Genomic DNA, 14,921 nt, shown 5'->3' on the forward strand with positions numbered 1-14,921 from the left:
GCTGCCAAATAGCAGGTGGCAAAGGACTGGGTACTTACCCCTCTTGCCATTGTTTGCAAAGCCACCCATTGTCATTGGAAATTTCAAACATTCTTTCACTTTTTTTTTGTTGTTGATGGTCTTGCCAGTATACATCCCACCCAATTGTGCAGGATGGCCCTGAACTTGGGATTCCAGTTTTAACTCTGCTTTCCTAGTGGCACGTTTTAAACCATAGTGTGTACTTCAGACTCATGTGTTCTTTAGGGACATTTAACCTCCTTTCCTTAAAGCAGAGCTTGGTAGGGGCTACTCCAGGGGGCTAGAACCCTAGGCAGCTGTCCCTAACTTGGAATCTCAGCCAGCAGAAATTTTGGAAATGTAATTTTCCACTCGAAGGTGTAATCTTATTCTATGTACTTCTCAAACTGGGCTCAAGGGGCCTGAGATAATATCCATTTAAGGAGCATTAGCCAAGAAAGTCTGTTGTCAGGGTACAGGATGTTTTATCACAGCCATCTTTACCAACAAACATCTGCAAATCAGGATGGGCTGTACTTCCCAGGGGTGTTGGGGGCAAGGAGGGCCTCTGCATCTCCAAGCAAATAACAGGTGTAACACTGAAACACTGTTACTGCACACCAACTGGACCTCTTGCACCCGTTTACATTAAATAAGGCTTAGAACAAAAGACTTTTAAAAGCAATATAACCCCTTGAAAACAATCTTAAGCAATGCATTGATGCTCATGAGGTATCTTGACCAATGATATCACACAATTTGTTTGTAAGTAGAAAATATTCTTTATTGAAACAGGAACATCTTCTTAAAGGTGGCTTATATTTGTATTTTCAAATATTAAGAATTTTTATATTCCTGACTGGTACATTCCAGGAAATGGTTGTCCCAAGAGTACTGTGTAGAAGGTAATCTTGTGGGATTTCTCAGGCATGCAACTTCACAAGAATTCAAAGTACCCGGCAAACAGTGTCAGGCCAGTAAACTTAATCCTTACCAGCCCCATCAAAGTACAATTCCTCATTGTTAACATAGGGATTCAGAAAACAGGAACAACACAAGGTTATTAGTTCTAGACAGATAGATTTACTTCCTATGCATCTATCTAACCACCTTTTCTCTACATTGTCCATTCTCGCTCTCCCTTCCCACTCTCTGTGAGACTGTGTAAGTACACACAGGTGTGCACATGTGTGCATGTACTTAATCTTACTCACTTTTAAAGAATAAACACATTTGTACAATTTTCACCTGAACCAAAGAATTTACTAACATACTACTAATGATGAGAGAAAGCAAGAATTTTCAGTGTCAGAAATGGTAAGATAGATTCAATAAGGCTCTTAATATTTCACCAGAATCGGGAACCTTTGGAGGTGTACCATAAGAGAACAAAGAAAGCCATCAATAAATTGCTTCCACATTTACACAGAAGTAATGGGTAAAGAAAGAGGAATAAAGAGACCCAGTGAGAGGAAAGGAATGAGGGAGGAAGCATGTGAGAAAGGAAAGAAGGAAAGCACAGGAAAAGAGATGAAAGGTGGTTTTTTATTGTGGAAAATAAAGACAAAAGGCAAATCTATAAGTGAATGTGAATTTCAAACTTAAAGTCCATCCTACTGTGGTGACATCTAGCTGGATCAGGTATCAGGCATTCAGGAGGGCAGGCACTGCACATGTTCTTGGTCCTGTTCCCTGGTCTTCATGGTCTTATTCCATGGCCTCGTCCTCGGATACATCTGTGGAACCGGGAGACTCACGCGACTCTGCTTCCAGGAGTCCAACTGAGCGAGGTACCCAGTCATCATCGTCAGGTTGAGCACCTATATGTGCCAGGTGATGCACAAGGAACGAAAGCAGGCTTGGGTCAAACACTTCAGTGTCGTCCAACCTGTCTCTATCTCGTTCCTGCTTGTTCTTCTTAATCACATCCTTTAACCCAAGAAGCTGAGTGGCATCTTTCGCTGTGGGTGCCCAGATCTTTGCATCATGGTCTAGGCCACTGGTCGCCATCACAGGGAGGAAAGGGTGGGGCTCAAGACAGTTTACAGTACCTGCCCTGTCCGCCCCCTCCAGGAGCTGAACGACCTGACAGGATGATTTCTCCCAGAGGAAGATGTGCCCGCCGTCGCTACCGCTCACCACAAACTCACTCCCAGGGCCATAGAAACTGACACCCTTGACTGTGGCTTTATTTCTGTGCCCCTTATATTTCTTAGCATACTGGGCCCCATCACAGCTAGCGGAGTGGAAGAGGTAAATATCTTCATCCGTGTAACTGGCCAGGACCTCTGTGCCATCATGGCTGTACACCAGGCAAGTGATGTGTACTCCAGCATCACAGTCGACCAGGTGATGAGGACAGAACTTCTTGAGTACTCCATTATTCTCATTCTCATCAATTTTCCTCTGGTCATAAATTCTCACAAACTGGTCCATTCCGCCCACAGCAAACTGGTAAGTATTGGCGGGATTCACACAGATCGTATACAGTCCCACTTTCCTCCAATTCTCTTTTGTTACCACCACTTTTGAAGCCGGCTGGTCTTGCCTGAGGTCAATGGCAAAGACAACAGCGTCTTCACCTGAGGTCAGGAACTTAAAAGGGGAGTCTGGCTCCAGAGCCAGCTTGTGGCTGGATCCCCTATGTTGGGCCACCTGCTTAGAGAAGCTGCTGTGAGGCAGAGCAGGTAGCTGTGCCACCCGTACCTGCCCATCACGGGCACACGTGGCCAGGGTGGAATCGCCACAGTTGGGAAGGAACTTGGCCTGAAAGACGTTATTTCTGTGACCACTTTCAAAGCTCAGTACTGGCTGCTGACGCACCCAATCCCAAACTATCACTGTCAGGTCATCACTGCTACTGGCCAGCCAGGTGCCACGCTGGTTAAAGTGAACAGTATTGACACAATCACTGTGGCCTTCCAGGCTATACTGCAAGCAGAAACGCTGCACAAACACTCTTGCCCCGCAGGCCTCGTACACAAAGCGGGCGCTGGACCCCAGCTGCCGATCTCGAAGAGCACTAAGGACATTCCAGCGAGGGCGGGGCAGGGCAGAGGTCTCTGAGGACACCCAGTCCTCCAGGGCCTGAGCCTCATCTGATAAATACTGATCAGGGGTGCTCTCACTGCACGGTACCTGATGCGGGTCTTCTGCCGCTTCCTCCTCACGTTCCTGTTCCTCTACTTCCCGTCTTAGCCCGCCGTCACCGTGGTCGAGTGTGTCCTGGCCACCGAAGTTTTCCCCAACCGTGCCTTTATTTTCTGGGCTGGCAAAGGTGGAAACAGTGCCATCCTCGGCTCCGTCACTGTCTCTGGTCAGTCTCAGGTTCATCTGAGGTCCGGGTGTCAAATGGAGATCTGACGACGTCTCCATCTTGGCCTCCGCTTCCCACCGCCGCTGTGGGCCATCTGCGCCACCCCCGTCACCAGACATCACAGAGGATAGTAGCTGTGGTCACCGGGCTGTAGTGGTAAAAGTCCCAGATGACTGGAGAACAGCCTCAGGTGCGTTCTTCTGGGGCAGGACAGCTCGGGGTGCAATTAGACCAGCGGAGAAGACGTCAGGCCCACAGGTCAGGCGCCATTTCGGGTAGGCAAAAACCGGAAGTGCGATAACCGGCAGAGGCCGATGCCAGTATGGGAGCCGATTAGGTTCAAAAAACTTTTTCCATCTACAGTCTCGCGGTTATTCGGGCTGCACAGGGTTTTGTTTGTTTTTTTCATTATCCAGTCCTAGAGTCCAGGGCACGGAGCCCTCTTACACTGTCAGCCAGTGTGCTCGCTGGTTTTTCTTTTGAAGATTGAAACATACTGCAGTTGAGAGACGTTCTTGTTAGATAACCTGCCATAAAGCTGATCCTCCCCTAAGCCTTTCGGTGCTTTGATGGAAGGTTATGTACAGTTCTGAAATGAATAGTCAAATGCAGTGCAAGATTGCTAAGCCCCCTACAGATAGTGAGTTCCTGAAATGCTAACAGCATCTTGGGCAAATCAAACATTTTGATGGGGACCTTGAGAACCTGGCGGAAATTGGTAGAAAAGCCATAGGGTTGACAGATAAAAAACACAACAGCTCGTAATTGCATTTTGGATTTAAAAATGAATATATTTTCAGAACGAGTAGATCCCAAATGTTGCATTAGGCATGACTACTAATGAAGATATTTATTATTAATTTGAATAGCAAATTTAAATGTATGTCCTGTATTTTGTTTTTCTGTGAACTCTGGCAGGCTTTTTTTTTTTAATGTCTTTTTATTGTTGTTAAAGTACAGTTGTCTCCATTTCTCCCCCACCCCAGTCATCCCCCCGTCTTAACCCCCTTGGTTTTGTCCATGTGTCCTTTGTAGATGTTCCTGAAAACCCTTCCCCCTTTTCCCCCCATTATCCCCTCCCACCTCCACTCTGGCTACTGTCAGATTGTTCTTAATTTCAATGTCTTTGGCTATATTTTGCTTGCTTGTTTTTTTTGTTGATTAGGTTCTACTTCGAGGTGAGGTCATATAGTATTTGTGTTTCAATGCCTCTCTTATTTCAATTAGCGTAATGCTCTCCAGTTCCATCCATGCTGTTAAAGTGTAAGAGCTCCTTCTTTCCACTGCATAGCATTCTATCATGTAAACATACCATAGTTTTTTGATCCACTCATTTGCTGATGGGCACTTAGGTTGCTTCCAGTACTTGGCTATTGTAAATTATACTGCTATGAACATTGGGGTGCATAGATTCTTTTGGATTGGTGTTTCAGGGCTCTTTGGGTAAAATTCCAGCAGTGGAATTGCTGGGTCAAAAGGCAGCTCCATTTTTAGTTTTCTGAGGAAATTCCATACTGTTTTCCACAGTGGCTGCCCCAGTCTGCATTCCCAGCAACAATATACTAGGGTTCCCTTTTCTCTGCATTGTCTCCAACCCTTGTTGTTTGTTGATTTGTTTATGATGGCCATTCTCACACGCGTGAAGTGGTATCTCATTGTGGTTTTAGTTTGCATCTCTCTGATGGCTAGTGATGCTGAGCATCTTTTCATATATCTCTGGGCCCTCTGTATGTCCTCCCTGGAGAAGTGTCTATTTAAGTGTTTTGCCCATTTTAAAATTGGGTTGTTTGCATTCCTGGAGTGGATTCCTGTGAGTTCTTTATATATTTTGGAGATCAAACCCTTGTGTGAAGTATCATTGGCAAGTATGTTTCCCCATATGGTTGGTTCTTTTTTCATTTTAATGCTGTTTTCTTTAGCTATGCAGAAGCTTTTTATTTTGATGAGATCCCATTTGTTTATTCTTTCTTTTATATCCTTTCCTCTAGGGGGCATAGCAGTGAAAATATTGCTGCGTGGAATATCTGAAATTTTCCTGTCTGGTAGGCTTTTTTAGTGAGAAGAGTAATTTAAACCCTCTGTGTCATCAAAGCTGAAATTAACTGGTCAGTTTAATGTGGACATGGAAATAGTGACTGTATCACCAATTTGAAATAGAAGCACAGCTCTTTCTTCCTCCACCAGGGATTCTATATATTTATTTGGAGTTTGTTGAGTTTGAGATTCTTGGACAGCACCACCATGAAGTCATGAAGAAGGAATTCTTCTGTGATGTTATAAAGGTATCACAATATTGTAAATATTTCCCAAAATAGGAAAGAGGCTTGGGTGTGTGTGCTTTTAGGCAAAGACAACTCTTCAGAGACAGTTATTGTGATTGCTATGTTAACTTCAGAGCTTTGGCAAATGAATTATTTAGGGTGATGCCAGTTAATTTTCAAAGGGCTACAGTAAACTCCTAAGTGAGGAAATCAGGATTTCCCTCAGAGTAATTGCAAGATCAATGTAAAGTCGATTAAACATAGATGTATATAGTCTTCTGAAAAGAGGGAAGAGTTCACCTATATAGTCTTCTAAAGAGTGGGAACAGTTCCAATGCTTATTATAATAATGGAAAGACATGTAAAAGAATATTCATAGTGTTCTGTAGAGAATAGCACAGGAACCTGAAAACCACCCAAAAGCCTATCAAGAGTAACATGGATAAATTATTTAGCATATATTTCTATAATGGAATAACATACAAAAATGAGGACTCATGAAATAAAATTATAGCAGTATGAGTGAATTTAAAGCAATGATGAATAAAAACACAGTTGAGAGAAGAATATTCCGTAATTTCATTTTTATGCAGATCACTATAGTTTTCATGTGCAATAAAGCTATTGAGAAAAGCAAGGCCATAATTGACTTGAATCTCAGGATAATTATTAAGAGGAGAAGAGGAATTTAAAATCTGGAAATGGAAAGATAAAAAAATTCTTGGAGACATATATAGATTATCCTGGATATAGGCATGTCGTTATTCCTTTTTCTGTTTTTTTGACTGACATATACATATACACTTATATACCCTTTTTTGTATGATAGATTGCATAGTAGTTCATTAACAAGGAGTCTTGCTCAACCATGGACCACAAAAACAAAACTGAACAAAACAATCAAACAAACACCCAGCTAGGGGAACTAGAGCATTAAACCCTATTATGCCCATTCTGGCTTGGTCCTGGGAAGTAATCCTTAATAATTTGATTTGGAAACATGCCTAGCCCCATTTTCAGGACAGTTCCCCTGTTAGAGGTTGAATCAGCTTATTTTAATCTGATGCTGTCGTATTAGTTTGAGATGTTTTTTTCTACAATACAAACTGATGAAGCAAAGTGGTTATGAATTGGCTTTTCATTTAAGTTTGCATTCAATTTATTTGATCCATTTGGTATATTTCCATTCCTATTCATACATTCATTCATTCTCCAGAAATTTATTTGGAGCTTCTAAATAAACACCACGTGCTTTTCTAGGTTCTGATGAATGTGATAATCCCTTCACTCATAGAGCATAAAATACAGGGGGAAAAGACAATAGACAAGCCAACATATAGATCATATAAGGCACTGATGAGTGGTATGAAGAGAAATAAATGTGTGCAAGTAGACATAGACTGGAAGTTGTTATTTTAGACAGTGCATTCAAAGGAGGTGTCTTTTATGGGATGACACTTCAGCAGAGGGCTGAAGAAAAAGAGAGAAATGGATCATGGAAATTTCTAGGATAAGAATGTTCTGTATACAGTGACAATGAGTGCGAGTGCTCTAAAGTAGTAGCAGAATACAAGTGTTCACGGCACTTCAAGGAGGCCACCGTGACTGAAACAATTCAGGTAAGCATGACAGAGAGTGTCAGGTAATGGGATCAGGAGATGCAAAGGCCAACTACATAGAGCCTTTCTGTCCATCATCAAGAATTTTAATTTTTCTTTCATTCTGTGTGTAGTGGAAAACCTTTAGAAGCTTGTGAGCAGGGCAATGGCATTGTCTGACTTAAAAAGATGGCACAGGCTGCTGTGTGGATAATAGAATGAGGTAAGAAGAGAGAGCAGAAGTACTAAACTATTGCTCTAATCTGGGTGAGAAATTAAAGTGGCTTAAATGAGGACAAGGACGGCACAGGTTGTGAAAACTGTTTAGGTTTGAAATATATTTTCAAAGTGGAAATTTCAACATTTAATCCTAAATTGAATGTGAATGTGAGGTGGATTCACCAGGCTACTGTCAAGAAATGTGTATCACTTGGGCAATTTGAAGCAGTTCGTAAGTGGGATTTTTACAAAAGTGAGAGAAGGCCGTAGGGAGTTCACAAGGGAAAGGTCAGGACCTCAGGGTCTTTAAGAACAGGAAGACGTTATATTGTACCTCTAGGCCTAAAAGTGGGGAAGTGAGAGAGCAGTTATCAAAAACCTGAGACAGAATGGGCAGTGTGGAGAGTCTGACCTTTAAAGGGCTATCATTTACCATCCCTCGGTGAAGTGATAAGGAGGGGGCCAGGGAGACAAATTTCCCAAATTAATTCTCCTCTCTCTGTTGTCCTGGTGGTACTTCCCACTGAGTCATGTGAAGAAGGTAGAATTTTGTATCGTGTAACTTTACTGAATTTATTGATTCTAACAGGTTTTGTGTGTGCATATGTGTGTGTGCTAGTAGTCTTTAGAGTTTTCCATGTATAAGAAAAAGTCATCTGCAGACAGTTCATTTTACTTCACACTTTCCATTTTGGATGCCCTTTATTTATTTATTTTTTTCTCTTATGTCTCTGGCTAGGAGTTCCAGTACTGTATTGTATCGACATGTCAAGAGCAGCGATGCTTTACATTTTCTCAAGGCAGCAGTGGTGGATCAGGGCAAGGCAGCAGCTGGCGGACCTGATGGTCCCACATTCGCGTGTAGATAAACCGGGAGGAACACCTGGGGAGTGAGACTGACCGTGCAACCCAGGGTTCCAGCCAGAGGAAATAAAGCCCCAAAGCCACTGACTGAAAACACTTGTGGAGGTTGAGGTGGCAGTGGGAGAAACTCCTAGCCTCACAGGAGCGTTCTTTGGAGAGATCCACAGGGCCCTAGAATGTACACAAACCCACCCACCCGGAAATGAGCACCAGAAGGGCCCAATTTGATTGTGGGTAGTGGGGGAAGCGATTGAAAAGTGGCAGAGAGCAGAGTAAGTGGCATTGTTCTCTCTTGGACACTTCCCCCACATACAGTGTCACAAAGCAGCAACGTGTCACAATGCAAAGAAAGTGTTGTCAACAACTTAAAATGAGTTCAGAAGGTAACAAAGTCTCACTCAGTTTTTGAGAGAGTAGCCCTAACAGACAGGAAAGAACACTTTAAATACTGAAGGGATTCTGTTCTCATATCCTGTATTGCCACTCGTCTTTCCATCTGGCCAGAGTTGCTATTTTATCCAGTACTTCCCCATTTAGTGTTATCCTGTCTTTACATTTTTGTTTCTAATTCACTCTGCAAGCCTAATTATTTCCCTGTCCCAGGAGGATGTGCATAATTTTAAAGTTAGAAGAGAAGCATCTGCAAAAACAGAAAATACAAGTCATTTCATTATAATTAGTCTATTTGTCTTTTTTTAATTTATGCCAAAAATGTATCAATATTTCCAAAGAATGAATGACTACCACCTGTCTTAAAAGATTAATACAGCCCCCATCTCCAATTATATTCACTGCTTCAAATTAAAAAAAATGTGTTAGTGAAAGTTTGAGCTATTAATATGTATCACACTTTTCTATTGTTTGTATAATTTAGTGAGTCACAGAAATTGGACTATTCAAGAAAAATAAAAATATAGTTTTGAAAACTAAATTGTCCTTGAGTTTCATCAATTATTAAATGTGCACTTAATAAAGCACCCAGTGAACATAGAAAACTATGCATCTCAGTAGAAATATTGATATATTTAAATGAATAAGAGAACATTATTTCTAAGGGTATGTAACATGGATAGTCATGTTAATGTGTGAAATAAAGCTATAAAACTACAATGTAAAAATATACTAGTATAATACACTGGAATTTTTACCACAACCACCCTCCCATGCCCAAGAATTAAGCACTTTATATTTTATTTTACTTTATTTTTTAAATATATTTATTGATTATGCTATTACAGTTGTCCCATTCCCCCTCCCACTCCACTCCATCCTGCCCACCCCCTCCCTCCCACATTCCCCCCTATAGTTCATGTCCATGGGTCATACTTATAAGTTCTTTGGCTTCTACATTTCCTACACTATTCTTACCCTCCCCCTATCTATTTTCCACCTATCATTTATGCTACTTATTCTCTGTACCTTCCCCCCCTCCCCCTACCACTCCCCTGTTGATAACCCTCCATGTGAGCTCGATTTCTGTGGTTCTGTTCCTGTTCTAGTGGTTTTCTTAGTTTGCTTTTATTTTTGTTTTAGGTGTGGTTGTTAATACCTGTGAGTTTGCTGTCATTCTTACTGTTCATATTTTTTATCTTCTTTTTCTTAGATAAGTCCCTTTAACATTTCATATAATAAGGGCTTGGTGATGATGAACTCCTTTAACTTGACCTTATCTGAGAAGCACTTTATCTTCCCTTCCATTCTAAATGATAGCTTTGCTGGATAGAGCAATCTTGGATGTAGGTCCTTGCCTTTCATGACTTGGAATACTTCTTTCCAGCCCCTTCTTGCTTGTAAGGTCTCTTTGGAGAAATCAGCTGACAGTCTTATGGGAACTCCTTTGTAGGTAACTGTGTTCTTTTCTCTTGCTGCTTCTAAGGTTCTCACCTTCTGTGTAATCTTGGGTAATGTAATGATGATGTGCCTTGGTGTGTTCCTCCTTGGGTCCAGCTTCTTTGGGACTCTCTGAGCTTCCTGGACTTCCTGGAAGTCTATTTCCTTTGCCAGATTAGGGAAGTTCTCCTTCATTACTTGTTCAAATAAGTTTTCAATTTTTTGTTCTTCCTCTTCTCCTTCTGGCCCCCCTATAATTCAGATGTTGGAACGTTTAAAGATGTCCTGGAGGTTCCTAAGCCTCTCCTCATTTTTCCAAATTCTTGTTTCTTCATTCTTTTCTGGTTGGATGTTTCTTTCTTCCTTCTGGTCCACACCATTGATGTGAGTCCCAGTTTCCTTCGTCTCACTATTGGTTCCCTGTACATTTTCCTTTGTCTCTCTTAGCATAGCTTTCATTTTTTCATCTAGTTTTTGACCAAATTCAACCAGTTCTGTGAGCTTCTTGATTACCAGTGTTTTGAACTGTGCATCTGATAAGTTGGCTATGTGTTCGTTGCTTAGTTGAATTATTTCTGGAGCTTTGAAGTGTTCTGACATTTGGGTCATTTTTTTTTTGTCTTGGTGCTTCTGTTACTTAAAGGGGCAGAGCTTTAGGTGTTCACCGGGGTGGGGTAACGCTGGTTGCTGTGATGTGAAGCTGTACATGGGGGAGGGGCCGAGAGGGAGTAATGGCGCCCGCTCCAATGTCCGCCGGATTTCAGTCACTCCCTCCTCTACCCACAATCAAATTCGGCCCCTCTGGTGCTGGTTCCCGAGTGGGTGGGCTTGTGCACGCCCTAGGCCCCTGTGGGTCTCTCTAACGACCTCTCCTGTGAGGCTGGGAGTCTCTCCTGCTGCTGCCCCAACCCCCACGGGCACTTTCAATCAGAGGTTTGAGGCTTTATTTCCCTGCGCTGGAGCCGTGGGTTACGCGGTCTGCTTCGCTCCCTGCCGTTTGTCAGGTTTATCTGTGCATGAGTGTGGGGCCGTGGGGTGCTACCTGCCGCTCTGCCTGCCCCGTTCTCCGCCACTCTGAGTTTGGCCCTCTCGGTTTATCTGTGCAAATGTGGGGCTGCAGGGTCTGCTAGTGGTCAGACCGCCTGCCCCGTTCGTCCCACACTCCGCCAGTCTCGGTTCTGCCACGGCAACGCAAGTCCTCTCCTCCCCGGCTGCCCGTCTCCACCCCTCCTACTGGTCTGGATGAATGTTTATTTTTTATCTCCTTGGTGTCGGACTTCCTTGCTGTTCAATTTTCTGTCAGTTCTGGTTGTGCGAGGAGGCGCAGTGTGTCTACCTATGCTGCCATCTTGGTTCTCCTCAGCACTTTATATTTTAAAGGTAAACAAAAGTCTATTTTATTAAACATCTGTTATTGCGAGCAGTGCCACTCTTTCTTTCTCTTCTCATTTCTGTGCAGAAAAAAATTTCTGCTTTGCTCTATTTTTAGAATGCTTCCATTTTCACACCTAATGTGATACTTCAAACTCTGAAATATGGCAGGCCACATTTCACTATTGAACAGAGTCCCTGCTGACGTATGACACAACCCCTTGCTCTCTTGCCCACACTTTTGCCTCAGTGCTCAGACATGGTGAGCACTTTGGGCTTGTGAACATGGGGTAAATATACTTGGACAGTGCCCAGGGCCCACCTTTTGTAGAAGCACTGGCCATCCTTCTTGCTGCTGCTGTCTTTTACCACTGATCTATTAGTGTGATGAACCTGGTATTCTTGTCTATGCATAGTTTGGGTACATAGATTGACTGCTTTGCAGATCACATCAACTCTCTGTTTATATGTTCTTTTTCTTCAGCCTTTCTCTCACCTTCCCCAGTCACTGCCACCCCTTTTACCAACCCACCCACTAAATTAGTACCAACATTTAGATTTTGGGTGAGTTAACAGATCTCTACTTCAGCTTCTGACTTTAATCATGTTTCTGGTCCAGCTTTTACTGGATAATGTTGTTGCCAAGGGTAATGGATAGAAAATGGTGGTTATAAAGTGCTTTAAAAATTAATGAATCCACTTGATGGGAAAAGGGGTGAATGGTAGATTTTGGTCACTTAGATTCAGTTTTATAAAATGAAAATGAGAAGGCTAGATTACATGTTTTCATGGCTAATTTTAGCCAAATACAAGTTGTCTCTGTAGCACAACACAGCTGATTTTCTTATATGGCTTCTAAATAAACCATAAAGTCAATTTTTAAAAAGAGGTACATATTGTTATAAAGGAGCTTATATAGTGAGAAAGCGCTGACTGTTTATCCTTCACAGAGGTTGATTATAATATCAGAATTTTCCGTGGTTATCTCCTATCAACCTTGGGAAACTGTTCAAGTTTTGCTTTTGATTTCCAGAGACATGAGCAAGAAATGACCCAGATCAAGTTATTCTTGCAAAATAAGTTAAATTAAGCTTTGTTTGTAATACTAAACTGCTTTTGTCTGCTCAGGAAACTTTCAAGGCTAGTATCCACTTTTTTTATTTTAACAGTAATATGATTGAAAATATTTACTGAAACTCATGATACCATACACTTAAAGTGGATGGACTGTTTTGCATTTAATTATACCTCACTAAAGGCACTTCCTCCTATTCTCCTTTATTCTCTCACTTCAAAGAACTGAAGACATCATTTTCATCTTGCTAAACCTCATGTGTGTTATAAAACTCTCTACTTGCAGGGAGCTTTAGATTACACCAATTTTTAAATTTATGTTTTAATTTAAATTCAATAAATTAGTCCTTCAATGGTTATTAACTCAGACATTTTCTTACTCTACCCTTTTCACATAAATGAAAACATGTTCTTCACATTTTTTCAAAAAAAATTTGCTTAAGAAAATATTTATTGAATGCCTACTAGGTAAATGTCAGGCAGTGTAATAGATGCAATGGATAAAAGAGTGAAGAAGACAAATAAAAAGCCATGTCTTGATGTACTAATATTAAGTGATATGCTAAGTAGAAAAAAGAAGCAGGAAGTGACAATAGGGATGCTGGGGATAAGGATTGCTTTTTGCAAAATCTGGAGAAAAAAAAACATGGAGAATGTGCTGATTGAACATAGACTTTAATTTTCTGCGCTACCAAGGGAAGGACCCATATGGTTTTCTCGGTTCCCATGTGATTTAAAGGGAAACTTTCACAATGTCCAGAGGCCTTGATGTCCTGCAAATGAAGGAGGAGGATGCCCTCAAATTTCTTGCTGCAGGAACCTACTTAGGTGGCACCAACCTTGACTTCCAAGTGGAACAGGACATCTACAAAAGGAAAAGTGAAGGTATTTACATCATAAATCTGAAGAGAACCTGTGAGAAGCTTGTGCTGGCAGCCCGTCCTGTTGTTGCCACTGAGAACCCCGCTGATGTCAGTGTCACACTGTCCAGGAACATGGGCCAGCGAGCTGTGCTAAAGTCTGCTGCTGCCATGGAAGCTATTCCCATTGGTGCCGCTTCACTCCTGGCACCTTCATTAACCAGATCCAGGCAGCCTTCCAGGAGCCAAGAATTTTGGGTTAGCGACCCCAGCGTTGACCATCAGCCTCTCACTGAGGTGTCCTATGTTAACCTGCCCACCATCTCTCTGTGTAACACAGACTCTCCTCTGTGCTACATGGACATTGCCATCCCTTGCAATAACAACGGGGCTCATTCAGTGGGTCTGATGTGGTGGATGCTGGCCTGGGAAGTTATGTGCATGAGCAGCACCATCCCTCATGAACACCCATGGGAGGTCATGCCTGATCTCTACTTCTACAGAGACCCTGAAGAGACTAAGAAAGAAGAGCAGGTTGCTGCTGAAAAAGCTGTGACCAAGGAGGAATTTCAGGGTGAATGGACAGCTCCAGCTATTGAGTTCACTGCTGCTCAACTGAGGTCACTGACTGGTCTGAAGGCATGCAGGTGCCCTCTGTGCCTCTTCAGCAGTTCCCTACTGAAGACTGGAGGGCTTAGCCTACCACTGAAGACTAGTCTGCAGCCCCCACTGTGCAGGCCAAGGAATGGGTAGGAACAACCACTGAGTGGTCTTAAGCTGTTCTTCCACAAATTCTTAACACAATGGAAATAAGCTTGATGGAAAATAAACAGTTTCTAAAAAAAAAACATGGACTTTAAGAAGGAGAATAAGGCACGCGCGCGCGCACACACGCACACACACACATATATACACACACTCAATCCCACTATTTTATATATACATATAAAATACTTAAATTTTGAATTTTATTAAAAAATTGTATCTAACCGAATGTGTTCTTAAAAATACATTAATTAATATCTGTCTCATGACAGGCACAAAGTAGGAATGTAATCAATATTAGCTAATGACATAAAGGGACTATATAATATTTTATCTTAAGTAAGGTAATAAGTCTGGAATTAGTCTGGAGAAAGAGTTGTTAAGAATCGATTTTCCCAAATCTCATTCTGATTAAAAGGAGAGTGACAGGTTATGAGAACTGATCAGGGAGAGAATAATCAACTTAGCTGTCCCTGAGAAAATTTATTATCGAGGGAGGAAGTAGAGAAGGATACTTTAAGGAACACTTAAATGTGATAATAGAGGGTAGTCTTTGGTCTATGTTGCAATATATAAGTTACCAAGCTTTGGTTAAAGTGAGTAGGGTACATAAGGAGAGGGTAGAGCTATATTAACTTAAATAATACAAAACCACTAGAACAGACACATAGATCAATGGAACAGAATAGAGAGCCCAGAAATAAACCTAAGTCTCTATGGTCAATTAATATTTGACAAAGGGGGCAGAAGCATAAAATGGAGT

General features: G+C 41.9%; 2 pseudogenes; one reads left to right on the forward strand and one right to left on the reverse strand.

Annotated features, from left to right (window-relative positions):
• Window positions 1–1,202: 1,202 nt before the first annotated feature.
• On the reverse strand, window positions 1,203–3,547 carry LOC112313262 (DDB1- and CUL4-associated factor 8 pseudogene; annotated as a pseudogene).
• Window positions 3,548–13,285: 9,738 nt separating this feature from the next.
• Window positions 13,286–14,169, forward strand: LOC112313395 (small ribosomal subunit protein uS2 pseudogene; annotated as a pseudogene).
• The last annotated feature ends 752 nt before the right edge of the window (window positions 14,170–14,921 follow it).

Source organism: Desmodus rotundus, chromosome X, assembly GCF_022682495.2.
Source record: "Desmodus rotundus isolate HL8 chromosome X, HLdesRot8A.1, whole genome shotgun sequence".
NCBI classification, from domain to species: domain Eukaryota; kingdom Metazoa; phylum Chordata; class Mammalia; order Chiroptera; family Phyllostomidae; genus Desmodus; species Desmodus rotundus.